This window comes from Rattus norvegicus, chromosome 7 (genome assembly GCF_036323735.1).
Source record: "Rattus norvegicus strain BN/NHsdMcwi chromosome 7, GRCr8, whole genome shotgun sequence".
In the NCBI taxonomy this organism is placed as follows: Eukaryota; Metazoa; Chordata; class Mammalia; order Rodentia; family Muridae; genus Rattus; species Rattus norvegicus.
This window is the reverse complement of record NC_086025.1, coordinates 2,383,789-2,398,663: the sequence shown is the minus strand read 5'-3', so window position 1 is coordinate 2,398,663 and position 14,875 is coordinate 2,383,789. Positions and strand designations below refer to the sequence as shown.

Below are 14,875 nucleotides of genomic sequence, written 5' to 3'. Positions count from 1 at the left end.
CAGAGGAAGCTAGGAGAAGTCAGGGGCAGGATTGATCGGGTTTCTGCCTGTGCTGAGACCAGAAAGCCATCGCCAGGAGCACCTACACACGTGACTAGAGCTTTGTATTCACAAATACGCCGGCCGAAAGAAAACAGGACTAGAGGAGTGCTGACACACAGAATTACAGGGTGTGAAAGCACAGTCAGAGAAAGCAAGAAAACCTGATGTCAAAAGGCAAGCACAGTAAACTAAGCAACAGGAACCAAGACTACTTGACAACATCAGAGCCCAACTCTCCCACCAAAGCAAATACTACATATCAACAAACCCTAAGAGATCAAAAATGCCAGCTCAGGCTACTATATCCAGCAATATTCTCAATTCACATGGCTGGAGAAACCAAGATATTTCATGACAAAACAAAATTTACACAATATCTTTCTACAAATCCAGCCCTACAAAGGATAATACATGGAAAACTCCAACACAAGGAGGGAAACTATACCCTAGAAAAAAAATAATCTACCCTCAATGCAAACAAAAGAAGAGAGATAAACATAATTACACCTCTAAATATGAAAATAACAGGAAGCAACAATCACTATTACTTAATACCTCTCAACACCAATAAACTCAATTCCACAATAAAAAGAAATAAACTAACAGAGTTGATATGCAAGGAGGACCCAGCATTATGCTGCATACAGGAAACATACCTCAGAGACAAAGACAGACACTATCTCAGAGTAAAAGCCTGGAAAACAGCTTTCCAAGCAAATGGTCCAAAGAAACAAGCTGGAGTAGCCATTCTAATATCAAATAAAATCAACTTTCATCCAAAAGTCATCAAAAAAGATAAGGAAGGACACTTCCTATTCAGCAAAGGAAAAATCCACCAAGATGAACTCCCAATCCTAAATATCTATGCTCCAAATACAAGGGCACCTACATACATAAAAGAAACCTTACTAAAGTTCAAAGCACATATTGCACCTCAAACAATAATAGTACGAGATTTCAACACCCCACTCTCACCAATTGACAGATCATGGAAACAGAAATTAAACAGAGACATAGACAGAATAAGAGAAGTCATGAACCAAATGGACTTAACAGATATTTATAGAACATTCTATCCTAAAACAAAAGGATATACTTTCTTCTCACCATCCCATGGTACCTTCTTCAAAATTGACCATATAATCAATCATAAAACAGGCCTCAGAAGATATAAAAAGATAGAAATAATCCCATGTGCCCTATCAGGTCATCATGGGCTAAAGCTGGTCTTCAATAACAACAAGGAAACAATGCCCACGTATACATGAAGGTAACCTGGTCAAGGAAGAAATAAAGAAAGAAATTAAAGACTTCTTAGAATTTAAAGAAAATGAAGGTATAACATACCAAAACTCATGGGACACAATGAAAGCTGTGCTAAGAGGAAAACTCATAGCTCTGAGTGCCTCCAGAAAGAAACAGGAGAGAGCATATATCAGCAGCTTGACAGCACACCTAAAAGCTCTAGAACAAAAAGAAGCCAGGAAATAATCAAACTCAGAGCTGAAATTAACCAAGTAGAAACAAAAAGGACCATAAAAAGAATCAACAGAACCAAAAGCTTGTTCTTTGAGAAAATCAACAAGAGAGATAAACACTTAGCCAGACTAACGAGAGGACACAGAGAGTGTGTCCAAATTAACAAAATCAGAAATGAAAAGGGAGACATAACAACAGAGTCAGAGGAAATTGAAAAAAATCATCAGATCCTACTACAGAAGCCTACAGTCAACAAAACTTGAAAATCTGCAGGAAATGGACAATTTCCTAAACAGATGCCAGGTACGAATTAATTCAAGAACAAATAAACCATTTAAACAACCCCATAACTCCGAAAGAAATAGAAGTCATTAAAAGTTTCCCAACCAAAAAGGGACCATATCCAGACAGGTTCAGTGCAGAATTCTATCAGACCTTCATAGAAGACCTCATACCAATACTATCTAAAATATTCCACAAAATTGAAACAGATGGAACGCTAACAAATTCCTTCTATGAAGTCACAGTTATTCTTATACTAACCACACAAAGACCCAACAAAGAAAGAGAACTTCAGACCAATTACCCTTATGAATATCGATGCAAAATACACAATAAAATTCTTGCAAACCACATCCAAGAGCACATCAAAACAATCATCCATCATAATCAAGCAGGCTTCATTCCAGGGATGCAGGGATAGTTTAATATAGAGAAAACCATCAACATAATCCACTATATAAACAAACTGAAAGATTAAAACCACATGATCATTTCATTAGTTGCTGGGAAAGCATTTGTTAAAATTCACCACCCCTTCATGATAAAAGTTCTAGAAAGAACAGGAATTCAACACCCATACCTAAACATAGTAAAAAGCCATATACATCAAACCAGTACCTAATATTAAACTAAATGGGGAGAAACTTGAAGCAATCCCACTAAAATCAGGGACTAGAAAAGCCTGCCCACTCTCTCCCTACTTATTCCATATAGTTCTACAATTCCTAACCAGAGCAATCAGACAACAAAAGCAGATCAAAGGGATATAGATTGGAAAGGAATAAGTCAAAATATCACTATTTGCAGATGATATGATTGTATATTTAAGTGATCCCAAAATTTCCACCAGAGAACTACTAATCCTGATAAAACACTTTCAGCAAAGTGGCTGGGTATAAAATTAACTCAAATAAATTAGTAACCTTCCTCTACAAAGAGAAAGAAGCTGAGAAAGAACTTAGGGAAAAGACATCCTTCATAATAGTTCCAAATAATATAAAATACCTCAGTGTGACTCTCACCAAGCAAGTGAAAGGTGTGTATGAGAAGAACTTCAAGCCTCTGAAGAAAGAGATTGGAGAAGATCTCAGAAGATGGAAAGCTCTCCCATGCTCATGGATTGGCAGGATTAATATAGTAAAAATGGCCATTTTACCAAAAGTGATCTACAAATTTAATGCAATCCCCATCAAAATTCCAACTCAATTCTTCACAGAACAATTTGCACATTCATCAGGAATAACAAAAAAGCCAGGATAGCTAAAACTATCCGCAACAATAAAAGGACTTCCGGGGAATCACTATCCCTGAACTCAAACAGTATAGTGATAAACAGAACAGAGCAATAGTGATTAAAAAAAACTGCATGGTATTGGTACAGAGACAGACAGATAGACCAAAGGAATAGAATTGAAGACCCAGAAATTAACCCACACACATATGGTCACTTGATTTTTGACAAAGGATCCAAAAACACCCAATGGAAAAAAGAGCAGTTTCAACAAATGGTACTGGTTCAACTGGACGTCAGCATGTCAATGTCATGCAGATCAATCCATGCTTATCACCCTGCACAAAGCTTAAGTCCAAGTGGATCAAGGACCTCCACATCAAACCAGATACACTCAAACTATTAGAAGAAAAAGTGGGGAAGGATCTTGAACACAAGGGCACTGGAGAAAAGTTCCTGAACAAATAACCAATTGCTTATGTTCTAAGATCAAGAGTCGACAAATGGAATCTCACAAAACTGCAAACTTCTGTAAGGCAAAGGACACTGTTGTTAGGACAAAACAGCAACCAACAGATTGGGAAAAGATCTTTACCAATCCTACAAGTGATAGAGGGCTTATATCCAAAATATACAAAGAACTCACAAAGTTAGACTGCAGGGAGACAAATAACCCTATTAAAAATGGGGCTCAGAGCTAAACAAGGAATTCACAGCTGAGGAATGCCGAATGGCTGAGAAGCACCTAAAAAAAAATGTTCAACATCTTTAGTCATGAGGGAAATGCAAATCTAAACAACCCTGAGGGGCTGCACTGAGGTCGGCTTGGTCACTAGTAGGAGATAGGCATTTTGGTGGAGAAAATTCAGGATGAGATGCCAGCACTGTCCGTGTCTCGGCTGCAGACTGGTCTGTCCTTTCTGCAACCTGAACCTGAAGACCTGGAGGACGTATACAGCCTCTACAAGAAGCTGTAGCAAGAGCTGGAGTTCCTGGAGGTGCAGGAGGAATATATCAAGGATGAACAGAAGAACCTGAAGAAGGAGTTCCTCCATGCCCAGGAGGAGGTAAAGCAAATCCAGAGCATTCCGTTGGTCATTGGTCAGTTTTTGGAAGTTGTGGATCAGAACACAACCATTGTGGGCTCTACCACAGGCTCTAACTGTTATGTGTGCATCCTGAGTACCATTGATCGGGAGCTGCTCAAACCCAATGCCTCAGTGACCCTCCACAAGCACAGCAACGCACTGGTGAATGTGCTGCCTCCCGAGGCCGAAAGCAGCATCATGATGCTCACCTCAGACCAGAAGCCCAACGTGATGTACGCTGATACAGGAAGCATGGACATCCAGAAACAGGAGGTGCGGGAGGCAATGGAACTCCCACTTACACACTTCGAGCTCTACAAGCAGGTTGGCATCGATCCTCCCTGAGGGGTCCTCATGTATGGCCCACCTGGCTGTGGAAAGACCATGTTAGAAAAGGCAGTGGCACATCACATGACAGCTGCATTTATCCGTGTGGTGGGTTCAGAGTTTGTTCATAAGTACCTGGGTGAGGGCCCCCGAATGATCTGGGATGTGTTCCTCCTGGACAAGGAGAATGCACCTGCCATCATCTTCATAGATGAAATTGATGCCATTGCCACCAAGAGATTCGATGCCCAGACCGGAGCTGACAGGGAGGTTCAGAGGATCCTGCTGGAGCTACTGAATCAAATGGATGGATTTGACCAAAACATCAGTGTGAAGGCAATCATGGCCACAAACAGAACAGACACCTTGGATCCAACTCTACTTCGGCCAGGACGCCTAGACCACAAAATTGAATTCCCACTCCCTGATCGTCACCAAAAAGAGGTTGATTTTCTCCACCATCACCAGCAAGATGAACCTTTCTGAGGAGGTCGACCTAGAAGACTATGTGGCCTGCCCAGATAAGATTTCAGGAGCCGATATCAACTCCATCTGTCAGGAGACTGGAATGTTGACTGTCTGTGAGAACCGCTACATTGTCCTGGCCAAAGACTTCGAGAAAGCATACAAGACCGTGATCAAGAAAGATGAGCAGGAACATGAGTTTTACAAGTGACCCCTCCCCACACTTCCCAGGCACCTGTCCCAAAGGCTAGTTTTCTCTTTACTCAGTATTGGTTTAGTCAATAAATGGACGTGATTGGGAAAAAAAAAAAAACACAACCCTGAGATTCCACCTCACACCAGTCAGAATGGCTAAGATCAAAAACTCTGGCAACAGTAGATGCTGGAAAGGATGTGGAGAAAGAGGAACACTGCTCCATTGTTAGTGGGATTGCAAACTGGTACAACCATTCTGGAAATCAGTCTGGAGGTTCCTCAGAAAATTGGACATTGAACTACCTGAGGAACCATCCATACCTCTCTTGGGCATATACCCAAAAGATGCCCAAACATATAAAAAAGACACGTGTTCCACTATGTTCATAGCATCCTTATTTAAAATAGCAAGAAACTGGAAAGAACCCAGATGCCATTCAACAGAAGAATGGATACAGAAAAGGTGGTACATCTACACAATGGAATAATACTCTGCTATCAAAAACAATGACTTTATGAAATTCATAGGCAAATGGATGGAACTGGAAAATATCATCCTGAGTGAGGTAACCCAATCACAGAATAACACACATGGTGTGCACGCACTAATAAGTGGATATTAGTCCAGATACTCGAATTACCCTAAATGCACAGAACACATGAAACTCAACAAGAATGACCAAAATGTGAATGCTTTGCTCCTTCTTTAAAAGGGGAACAAGAATACCCTTCACAAGGAATAGGGAGGCAATGTTTAGAACAGAGGCAGAAGGAACACCCATTCGGTGCCTGTCCCACATGTGCCCCATACATACACAGCCAGCAAACTAGATAAGATGGATGAACCAAAGAAGTGCAGGCTGACAGGAACCGGATGTAGATCTCTCCTGAGAGACACAGCCAGAATACGGCAAATTCATAGGCAAATGCCAGGAGTAAACCACTGAACTGACAACGGGACCCCCGTTGAAGGAATCAGAGTATGGACTGGAAGAGTTTGAAGGGGCTCGAGACCCCCTATGAAAAACAATGCCAACCAACCAGAGCTTCCAGGGACTAAGCCACTACCTGAAGACTATACATGGACTGACCCTGGGCTCCAACCTCATAGGTAGCAATGAACAACCTAGTAAGAGCACCAGTGGAAGGGGAAGCCCTTGGTCCTGCTAAGACTGAACCCGCAGTGAACGTGATTGTTGGGGGGAGGGCGGCAATGGGGGGAGGATGGGGAGGGGAACACCCATATAGATGGGAAAGGGGAGGGGTTAGAGGGATGTTGGCCTGGAAACGGGGAAGGGGAATAACAATCAAAATGTAAATAAGAAATACTCAAGTTAATAAAGATGGGAAAAAAAGAACCAGTATATAAAATCAAAAGATAAGTTTTAAATGTACCAAACAAACAAGCAAACAAACAAAAACTCTCATGAGCAGACTCACAAGACATAAAATGCTAGGATAATTGCATAGCCAGACCCAAGGTGAATCACTTATTTTCCAGGTTCTGGGCTCTGTCATGCTAGCCTTCCAGTTGATCTCTACTAGCCACATCTACTCCTTCTCACAAAAAGTGATCATTTTCTCAAATTTCTTGGACTTTCAGCTAACTTAGAGGAAAAAAAGAAATATCTTTATAGCAGTTTTCAAGCTACTAGAAAAGTTTATCTGATCTGCCTAGTGAAATATAACTTGTTTTATATTCTTCTGCAACTTGGCTTTTTGTTCTGATTTTATGTAAAATCTGTTTCTCCTTTCATAGTTCCAAGAGTTTGTTCCTTAGACAGAACAGAATAGAATAATACAGAATTTACCAAATAGATTATTTTTAATAAAATAAAATTTTTATTAAACCAAAAAATAAAAATAAAAAATAAAAGGGAAACAAGAATACCCTTGGGAAGGAATAAGGAGGCAAAGTTTAGAACACAGGTTGAAGGAACACCCATTCAGAGACTGCCCCATATGTGGCCCATACATATACAGTCACCAAATGAGATCAGATAGATGAAGCAAAGAAGTGCAGGCTGACAGGAACCGGATGTAGATCTCTCCTGAGAGACACAGCCAGAATACAGCAAATTCATAGGCAAATGCCAGGAGCAAACCACTGAACTGAGAACGGGACCCCCCATTGAAGGATTCAGAGAAAAGACTGAAAGAGCATGAAGGGGCTTCAGACCCCATATGGACAACAATGCCAACCAACCAGAGCTTCCAGGAACTAAGGCACTAACCAAAGACTATACATGTACTGACCCTGGGCTCCAACTGCATAGGTAGCAATGAATAGCCTAGTAAGAGCACCAGTGGAAGGGGAAGCCCTTGGTCTTGCCAAGACTGAACCCCCAGTGAACAAGATTGTTGGGGGGGTGGTAATGTGGGTAGATGGGAAGGGGAACATCCATATGGAAGGGGAGGTGAAGGGGTTAGAGGGATGTTGGCCTGGAAACCAGGAAAGGGAATAACAATTGAAATGTAAATAAGAAATACTCAATTTAATAAAGATGGAGGAAAAAATATCACTATTTGCAGATGATATGATAGTATACTTAAGTGACCCCAAAAGATGCTGATAAACAACTTCAGCAAAGTGGCTGGGTATAAAATTAACTCATACAAATCAGCAGCCTCCCTCTACTCAAAGAATAAACAGACTGAGAACGAAATTATGGAAATGATACACTTCATAATATTCCCAAGTAATATGCAATACCTCGGTGTGACTTTAACCAAGCAAGTAAAAGATCTGTATGACAAGAACTTCAAGACTCTGAAGAAAGAAATTGAAGAAGATCTCAGAAGATGGAAAGACCTGTCATGCTCATGGATTGGCAGGATTAATATAGTAAAAATGTCCATTTTGCCAAAAGCCATCTACAGATTCAATGCAACCACCATCAAAATTACAACTCAATTCTTCAAAAAGATAGAGAAATTTGAAAATTCATATGGAATAACAAAAAAATGCAAGATAGCCACAACTATTCTCAACAGTAAAAGAACTTCTGGGGGAATCACCATCCCTGACCTCAAGCACCATTCTAGAGCAATAGTGATAAACACTGTATGGTATTGGTACAGAGACAGAGAGGTAAGTCAGTGGAATAGAATTGAAGACCCAGAAATGAACACACACACCATTGGTCACTTGATCTTTGACCAAGGAGCTAAAACCATCCAATGGAAAAACTGATAGCATTTTTGACAAATGGTACTGGTACAAATGGAGGTCAGCATGTAGAAGTGTCCTGCCTGTACAATACTTAAGTCCAAGTGGATCAAGGACCTCCACATCAAAGCAGATCAACTCAAACTAATAGGAGAAAAAGTGGGAAAGAGTCTGGAACTAGACACTGGGAAATTTTTCCTGAACAGAACACCAATGGCTTATGCTCTAAGATCAAGAAATGATAAGTGTGACCTCATAAAACTGTAAAGCTTCTATAAGGCAAAGGACACTGTCATTAGGACAAAATGGCAACCAACAGATTGGCAAAATATCTTTACCAATCCTACATCCAATAGAGAGCTAGTATCCAAAATATACAAAGAACTCACAAAGTTAGACTCCAGAGAGCCAAATAACCCTATTTTAAAATGGGGTACAGAGCTAAACAAAGAACTCAGAGTTGAGGAATATTGACTGGCTGAGAAGCACCTAAAGACATTTTCAACATCCTTAGTAATAAGGGAAATGCAAATCAAACCAACCCAAATGCTATTAAACAGAGGAATGAATACAGAAAATGTGGTACATCTACACAATGGAGTACTACTCAGCTATCAATAACAATGACTTCATGAAATTCATAGGCAAATGGAATAAAGTGGAAAATATCATCCTGAGTGAGGTAACCCAATCATAGAAAAACACACATGGTATGCACTCATTGATAAGTGGATATTAGCCAAAAAGCTCGAATTACCCAAGGTACAATCCACAGACCAAAGGAAGCATCAAGAAGATGCAGATGCTCCCACTCCTTCTTAAAAGGGGGAACAAAAATACCCATAGGAGGGAATATGGAGGCAAAGTTTAGAGCATAGACTGAAGGAATGGTCATTCAGAGCCTTCCCCACATGTGGCCCATATGTCTCCAGCCACCAAAACTAGATGAGATTGATGAAGCTAAAAAGTGTATGCTGAAAGGGACCGGATAGAGATCTCTCCTGAGAGACACAGCCAGAGCAGAGCAAATACAGCGGTGACTGCTAGCAGCAAACCACTCAACTGAGAACAGGACCCTCCTTTGGGGGGAATTAGAGGAAGGATTGAAAGAACTGAAGGGACTTGCAACCCAATAAGAACAATGCCACCCAACCAGAGCTTCCAGGGACTAAATCACTACCAAAAGATTATACATGGAATGACCCAGGACTCTAACTGCATATGTAGCAGAGAATAGACTTTTTTGGTCACCAGTGAAAAGGGAGGCCCTTGGTCCTGCTAAGGTTGCCCCCCCCAGTACAGGGGAATGTTGGGGGGGGTGGTAAGGTGTGTGGATGTGTGGCAGAACACTCGTATGGGGGAGGGGGAGGGGATATGGTCTTATGGACAAGAAACCAGGAAAGGGAGTAACATTTGCAAATGTAAATAAAGAAATATAGCTAATAATAAAATAAAATAAAATAAAACAGACAAACTCAAAATAATAGAAGAAAAAGTGGGGAAGAGTCTCAAACACATGGGAACTGGGGAAATTTTCCTGAACAGAATACAATGGCTTATGCTCTAAGAGCAAGAATCGACATATGGGACCTCATAAACTTTCAAAGCTTTTCTAAGGCAAAGGACACTGTCAGATACAGACACTCCCACCCCCACGTAAGCATCACATTACATATTTTCAACAAATTTCTAGGAGGTCTAGGTCCAAGTCCTGTATCCCCGTTACTGGGTAGCCCAGGCTCTGTGAGCTCTCATAGTCCCAGTTTAGTTGACTGTGTAGGTCTTCCTATGCTGTCCTTGTCCCTCCCACTTGCTCACTTCTATCCCTACTCTTCCACAAGACTCCCTGGATTCGGCCTGATGTTTGACTGTGGGTCTCTGTATCTGCCTTTGGTGCTGCATGAAGCTTCTCAGAACACAGTTATGCTAGTTTCCTGTCTGTAAACATAGCAGAGTATCATCAATAGTGTCAGGGGTTGGCTCTCTCACATGGAATAATTCTCAAGTTAGGGGAGTCACTGATGGCTGTTCCCTTAGTCTCTTCTCCATATTTATCTCTGCACATCTTTTAGGTAAAACAAATTTTTCAAATTTTTAGGTTGAAGGTTTTGTAGGAAGATTGATGTCCCACTCCCTCCTCTGGAAGTCCTGTCTGACTACAGGATGTTGCCACCTGAGTTTCTATGTCCTCTTCTAGCATCACACCTGTATTCTCTCCCATACCAGGCCTCCAGCTACCCAACATCAGAGAAGCACAAACCTACCTCCCCTGCCTCCAATTTCCATTCTCACTCTCAGCCCTTTTTCACCTCCCCTCTCCCAGCACCTGATTGCTATCCCTATTTCCCTTCTCACCACCACTCCTACCTAGTTCCTCTCCCCATACACCTCCAGTGGCTACTGAGATTTGAGAATCTTCCCTTGGGACATCCATATTACCCAGTTTCATTGAGTCTGGATTATAACATGGTTGTCCTGCACTCTATGGCTAATGTCCACTTATAAGTGAGTAAACACCATAAATGTTTTTCTGACTCTGAGTTACTTCACTCTGGATGATATTCTCAAGTTCCATCCATTTGCCTGCAAAATGCATGATGTCTTTGCTTTAAATAACTGAATAGCACTCCATTGTGGAGATGTACCCCATTTTCTTTATCTATTCTTCAGTTGAGGGGCATCTACGTTGTTTAAAGTTTTAGGCTATTACAAATCTTGAATGTTTGAGAAGCACTTAAAGAAATGTTCAACATCCCTAATCATGGGGAAAATACAAATCAAAATGACTCTGAGATTCCAATCATATACCAATCAGAATGGCTAAGATCAAAAATTCAAATGATAGCACATGCTGGTGAGGATTTGGAGCATTCTTCCATTGCTGATTGGAGTATAAACTTGAAGAACCACTTTAAAAATGAATTCTGCAGTTTCTCAGAAAACTGGGAATAGTTCTACCTCAAGACCCAGCTATACTACTCCTCTGCATATATCAAAAAGATGTCCCACTATACTACAGGGACACATGTACCCTAACAACTATTTTCATAGCATCTTTATTCATAATAGGCCTCACTGTAACTTAATGTGAGCCAGGATTTACTGGAGACCAGCTCCAGCTGCAAGGTTCATGTCCTAAGAAGAGGAATAGGGGTTGGTGCAAATGAAGACAATGACCACCTATTGACATTCAGCAAGTGGCCACAAATAGCTTGAGCTGTCTTTATACAATCACAATCCTGCTCATCTAAGTGAAGTGGCAACTTCTAGTTCTTTGGTAAGTTAGTTATGCCAAATGATGTCTTGCTGGGGCACACAGGTCAAAGGATGTCTTACTAAAGCAAACTCATGAAAGACTGTTTTCCTGAAGCAGACACAGGTAAAAAGATGCTTGATTTAGGAATATAACTATGACTCTACAGATAGTGGGAGAGGATCACGGAGCTTTGGTTTCATTTGCTATGCCTCACTATTCTTTGCTAAAGACATACATGTATTGGTTTGCCTTACATAGCATTGTTGACCTCAATTTGTGATAGTGCCACCATTGAGATAAACTCAGCCAGGAACTGCTCTTGAGGTTCCTCCAGCAGTATGCAGCTTTGGAGGGCTCGCCTCAGGCCAGTTGGCCAGTCTGGCAGTTTCTTCAGAATTTAACTACAGCTGCCTGGTATCAACTTGCTGAAAGGACTAGACTGTAGCTGCTAAGTCATATTTGGTGTTTGCTATGGGACTGGGTTGCTGCCCAAAAAGATTAAGCTCAATGTGCCCCCCCAACACCCAGAACTATTACTGCACTGGTACAATTTTCCCTTTTTCTAATAACATTTCTCTTCTACCACCTTTTTTAGGTGGTGTGCCAGAGGTGAGGTTGATCCCTTATAAAAAGTAGGTTGCAAAAAATGTATGCCTATACCCAAGCAGTAATATAATTGTTTACTTTATTTAAAGAAATCATAACATCAGCATTATAAAATCCACATCGTTATAAGAAGTTCCCAATAGTTTCTCTTCCTCCTTCCCCATGTCTGCTGGATCAATCACCCCCAAACTCAGTTTGCATTACAAAACACAATTTCATCAAGCAAAAAAATAAATGTCTAGTCAGGCATGTCTTAGAGACATGAGCACATACCCAGATGATAGCAAATGTTGTTACACTATTATGCAAAGTGAGAGACAGATTAAGAATTCATAGGCATAACTCATCAAATAGCATCCTTCTGTCAATACTTTTTTTAATTTCAGAAAAATGTTCATTGTACCAAGCAAACTTTCCTGATAGGCACTGATCAATTTCTAATACCATCTTTCCATAAACCAATTTAAGTCTATTGATTAGACATAGCTTCCCCATCTTCTAAGTCTCTGTTAATCAGGCATAGGCTCCCCATTTTAAGTCTCTGTTGGTCAGACATAGCTTTCTCAGAACAATCATGCAAGCAGGACCCACTGCTCTCCACAACTGCCACAGGCTTATTCAATGTGACTGTAGCTGGCTCTCTAGAAACATGATTACATGTTCCAAAATACTCAGGATTAGTGGTCAAATCTACAGGCTCGATATACGTAGAGAGAGGAATGGAGGGTTTTACCCCTAAAAAGAGTATTGAGAAAAACACAGACTCATCCACAGGGCTTTCAGCTTGCATGATCTGAGCCTTAACCATGACCAATAAAGTGAAACTCAAAGTGAAATATTACTATAAGTATAGGCAGCATAGTGAAAGCAAGCAGAGCTGGTAGCACACACTATCTAAGTAATAAGCATAGAGACCACCAAATTCCCCACAAGTCCTTGCCAACTGAAAGGGAGTTTCCATGAGCATTGACCCAGCAGAGTTCAATCATAGAATCACTCACATGCTATTCCCTGCAGATGCTGCATGGCCACCACCAAGTCTCATGATTAAGAGATTTTTACACTTTTTTATATTAACTTAAAATTATCTATAAATATTATTGAAGGTTGTTTTAAGCAAACTAATTTTGTTATTTCTTTTATTTTCTGGGAGCAATGTCCTGTAGACTACATATAAGAGGAAGCCTGCACTCTGATCTCTTGTCAAATCTATTGTTTTCTGAGTTTACTGAGGGGCAGATGTGCCAACAGAACTTTAAAGATATTCAAAATTTTTAAGCTTTTCACAATTTCCATGGCAAGGAAGACTCCTGAGTAGGGCCAGATAAGGTTACTTCTTTGGAGCATAAGTAATTTTCTGGGGAAAAGACATAAGTGAATCATAATGTTAAAAGTCCCCCACAAATGTAACATGGAGACATCAGAACCCCAAAGTGAAATACAATACAGTGTTGAAAACAGCATTAGTCTTAGCTATGTTTGACTGTGTCAAGCAGCAGTGCTGGCTTCTGGCTTTTGGCATTTTTCAGTACTCACTTTTGTGCCACTCAAACATTAGAGCTATTGCCCATGTTATTGGTTACCCTCAAAAAATATGATGGCAAGACACTATTGCTGATGATAACACCAATTTGAGTCATAACAGAGAAATCAAGATGGTGTACAACTGGAAGCTTCATCTCTACTGGTTAAAGATCTTTACCAAACCTACAACAGATAGAGGCCTTATATCCAAAATATACAAAGAACTCAAGAAGTTAAACCGCAGGGAGACAAATAACCCTATTAAAAAAATGGGGTTCAGAGCTAAACAAAGAATTCACAGCTGAAGAATGCCGAATGGCTGAGAAACACCTAAAGAAATGTTCAACATCTTTAGTCATAAGGGAAATGCAAATCAAAACAACCCTGAGATTTCACCTCACACCAGTGAGAATGGCTAAGATCTAAAACTCAGGTGACAGCAGATGCTGGCGAGGATGTGGAGAAAGAAGAACACTCCTACATTGTTGGTGGGATTGCAGACTGGTACAACCATTCTGTAAATCAGTCTGGAGGTTCCTCAGAAAATTGGACATTGAACTGCCTGAGGATCCAGCTATACCTCTCTTGGGCATATACCCAAAAGATGCCCCAACATATAAAAAAGACACGTGCTCCACTATGTTCATTGCAGCCTTATTTATAATAGCCAGAAGCTGGAAAGAACCCAGATGCCCTTCAACAGAGGAATGTATACAGAAAATGTGGTACATCTACACAATGGAATATTACTCAGCTATCAAAAACAACGAGTTTATGAAATTCGTAGGCAAATGGTCGGAACTGGAAAATATCATCCTGAGTGAGGTAACCCAATCACAGAAAAACACACATGGTATGCACTCATTGATAAGTGGCTATTGGTCCAAATGCTTGAATTACCCTAGATGCCTAGAACAAATGAAACTCAAGACGGATGATCAAAATGTGAATGCTTCACTCCTTCTTTAAAAGGGGAACAAGAATACCCTTGGCAGGGAAGAGAGAGGCAAAGATTAAAACAGACACAGAAGGAACACCCATTCAGAGCCTGCCCCACATGTGGCCCATGCATATACAGTCATCCAATTAGACAAGATGGATGAAGCAAAGAAGTGCAGACCGGCAGGAGCCGGATGTAGATCTCTCCCGAGAGACACAGCCAGAATACAGCAAGCACAGAGGCGTATGCCAGCAGCAAACCACTGAACTGA

The 14,875-nt window shown here is 40.7% G+C and overlaps 1 pseudogene; it reads left to right on the top strand.

The window, feature by feature from the left end:
* The first annotated feature begins 1,306 nt into the window (after positions 1-1,306).
* Psmc4-ps4 (proteasome 26S subunit, ATPase 4, pseudogene 4) lies at positions 1,307-5,213 on the top strand (annotated as a pseudogene).
* The last annotated feature ends 9,662 nt before the right edge of the window (positions 5,214-14,875 follow it).